Genomic DNA, 3,410 nt, shown 5'->3' with positions numbered 1-3,410 from the left:
GGAAAATCCTTCTTTCTTAATGCATCTTTTCTGTTACCAGAATGGTGTTAGACAATTTGATGATGACTAAGTCACCCTTTCATATATAGCTTCTGTACTTGCCACTGCAGTCTATAATCTCATTTCCTCAATAAGTCCCCTAAAATTGCTTTTCCTTTGAGATAAGCTTCCTTGGCAAAATGCTGAACCCAAAAAATAGCTAACCCAAAATGAGAGGCCCACCCCAGATCATAGGTGGAGATATTATGACACCCGTTTCATAATGCTCAGGTCCCTTACTATACAAATTGACTCATGACTGAATACTTGAGCCTTCTAAACAACAGCTTTAGTGCAGACACCAATTTCTAGAGTTCCATCTCTTCTTCTGTGCAAGATGCTGACTCCGAACTATTGGAAACAGGCATAGCTAATTGCTGAGGCTCCAAGAACAGTTCAGTTCTCTGAGAGAAGGCAGGTGCAGGAGTTGCATGCTTATTTTGGCTCTCTCCTGGGTAATTCTTAGCATTAGATGATGGCTTTGGCTTATCAGAGAGGAGTTCAGGGAGTGGTTTCCAGAGCACAAGTTCCATGGAAGGACCTCTAATGGACTCTATCTATCATTTCTTTGTAAAGACTTCAGCAAATTCCCTCTTCAAAACATTTTTCATTGTACCGAAAGGACAAGGCTGGGGAGATGGTTAATATTTCTGTCTGCTTCAACTTCTTCATCTTCATCAATTAACCTATCTTCAATTTTTTAATTTCTTTCCTTTCTTCCTTCCTTCCTTTCTTTCTTCCTTCCTTCCTTTCTTTCTTTCTTTCTTTCTTTCTTTCTTTCTTTCTTTCTTTCTTTTTTTCTTTCTTTCTTTCTTTCTTTCTTTCTTTCTTTCTTTCTTTCTTTCTTTCTTTTTATTGAATCACCATGTTGAAAGTTACAAAGCTTTCAGGCTTAAGTCTCAGTTACATAATGCTCGAACACCCATCCCTCCACCAGTGCATGTATTCCACCACCAAGAACCACAGTAAACTTCCCACCCTCCCCAACTTCAAACTTTACTACAAAGCAGTAACAATTAAAACAGCATGGTACTGGAACAAAGGCAGAACCGCTTATCAATGGAACAGGGTGGAATATCCCTACATGCAACCCAAATATATATGATCACCTGATCCTTGATAAGGGGGCAAGAAATGTGAAATGGAACAAGGAAAGCCTTTTCAACAAATGGTGCTGGCATAACTGGACAGCCACATGCAAAAAAATGGGCTTAGACATCGACCTAACACCATGCACAAAAGTCAGATCAAAATGGATTAAAGACCTCAACATCAGACCACAATCCATAAGGTACATCAAAGACAAGGTCGGCAAAACCCTTCACAATATTGAAGCTAAAGGTATCTTCAAAGATGACAGGGAACTAAGTAATCAAGTAGAAACAGAGATAAACAAATGGGACTATATTAATCTTCAATTTCTTGAAGCTTCCTCCGGGCAACTGTGGTTCTCCAGTTGTCCGATCCATTTCTTTGCAAGCAACATCTATCATGCCAGGGGCAGAAAGGCCACTAGTGCACTTATTTCTCCACGTCCCTCTAAATCCTGATGTGCACAAAGAACCGTCATTAGGACCAGTACCGAGTCTGGCTTTGGTAGTCTTTTCTTTCTACTGGACAGTCATCATCCTCTTCATCTCGCTTGTGTTTCTTTTTACAGTGAAGCATGAAGCATCCACTTGCCAAGCTCCCGCCCAGGCTGTTCGCGACCACGCGGGTCCGGCGCCTGGGGCCAGCTCGGCGCTGTCCGACCCGCGCGAAGGCCGACCCACCAAGGCTGGTGGCGGCTGGAGGAGCTCGGAGCCACTGCCGGGGGAGGCAGCTGAAAGGCCGGCCTAGCGCTGCCCTGGCTGCGGATGGGAGGAACTGCGCCCAGCACCGCGGTGCCTGCCTCCCTGATTTTACCTATTATGGAGCCTCTATTAGTCCACAAAAATTTCACCAGAGTTTATGTCACTAAATAACGACATATCTCTTATATAGGGATTGTGTTGAATCTGCATAGTGCTTTGGGCAAGTTTGTCATTTTGTCAGTGTTATTACTTCCAATCCCTGGACCGTGATTTATTTCTCTTTCCTACTGTATTATTCTCTTTTTTCCTTTTAAAAACATTTTTGTCACTGCACTGTAGCACTGCCGTCTGTTTTTTCATCAATTTGCTCAAGCGGGCACCAGTAACTCTCCATTGTGAGACTTGTTGTTACTGTTTTGGCATATCAAATATGCCACGGATATTTTGCCAGGCTCTTACCCTTTAGACTTACATCATTTCTTTTATTTACTTCAGTAGTGTTCTTTTCATATGTCTTTCACTTCTTTGTAAAGCTGATTCACAATATTTTATTTTATGAGAAACGATCATGAATGAAATTCACGATCACGATCATGAAATCCCGTTAATCTTCAATTTCTCAAGCGGGCTCAGTAACCTCTCATTTCATCCTTTCCCTGAGATCATAGATGTGTATCTCGACTCCGCTCTCTCAACGATGATGAATGAAATTATTGTTTTAATTTGTTTCCTAATTATTGTTGTTTGCGTATAGAAATGGCATGGATCTGCACACTGATTTCATAGCCTGAATTTTACTGTGATGCAAAAGTTTATTGTTTCAAGACGTTGCTTATTTTTGTAGATTCATTGCATTTTTCTAAATATAGTAATCATCTGGAAATAGTGGTAATTTGACATCCTCTCCTTTAATTTGGATGCCTTTAATACATTATTCTGCCCAATTATTTTGACAAGGATTTCCAATATCATATTGAATGGTAGTAGAGAGAGAGGCCAACCTTACATGTGCCTGATCTTAGAGGGAAGTCTCTCAATTTTTCTCTGTTGAGTATGTTTGCTCTAGATTTGTGGTAAATAGCTTAAACCATATTGAGAAAAGCTCTTTCAACCCCATTTTACATTGAGTTTTAATCACAAATGGGTGTTGGATGGTGTGAAATATTTTCTCAATTGGCATGATCACATGACATTTATTTTTCTTGTATTAATATGATGCATTACATTGATTTACCTGCATCCTTGCATCCCTGGGATAAATCATACTTGGTCATGGTATATAATCTTTTGATGTGTTGCTGAATTTGGTTTTCTAAATTTTGTTGCAATTATTTGCATCTATATTCATTAAGAGTATAGGTATACAGTTTTATTTTTAAATGATGCCACTGTTTGCTTTTGGTATCAGGGTAATGATAGCCTCATAGAAACTGCTTTTGGAAGAGTCATGTTTCTTCAGCTTTCTGAAATCCTGAAAAGGAATGGAAGTAGAACTTCTTTAGAAAGTTTAGGAGAACCAACTAATAAACTCATTTAGCCCAAGATTTTATTTTGGGGAATATTTTTTTTGATTGTTGT

General features: G+C 39.5%; 1 pseudogene; it reads right to left on the bottom strand.

The window, feature by feature from the left end:
• Positions 1 to 347: 347 nt before the first annotated feature.
• On the bottom strand, positions 348 to 3,106 carry LOC101549081 (coiled-coil domain-containing protein 117-like; annotated as a pseudogene).
• Between the last annotated feature and the right edge of the window lie 304 nt (positions 3,107 to 3,410).

The sequence above is a fragment of the Sorex araneus genome, chromosome 6 (assembly GCF_027595985.1).
Source record: "Sorex araneus isolate mSorAra2 chromosome 6, mSorAra2.pri, whole genome shotgun sequence".
Classification (NCBI taxonomy): Eukaryota; Metazoa; Chordata; class Mammalia; order Eulipotyphla; family Soricidae; genus Sorex; species Sorex araneus.
Note: the sequence above shows the minus strand (reverse complement) of the source record. Positions and strands in the feature narration are given on the sequence as shown.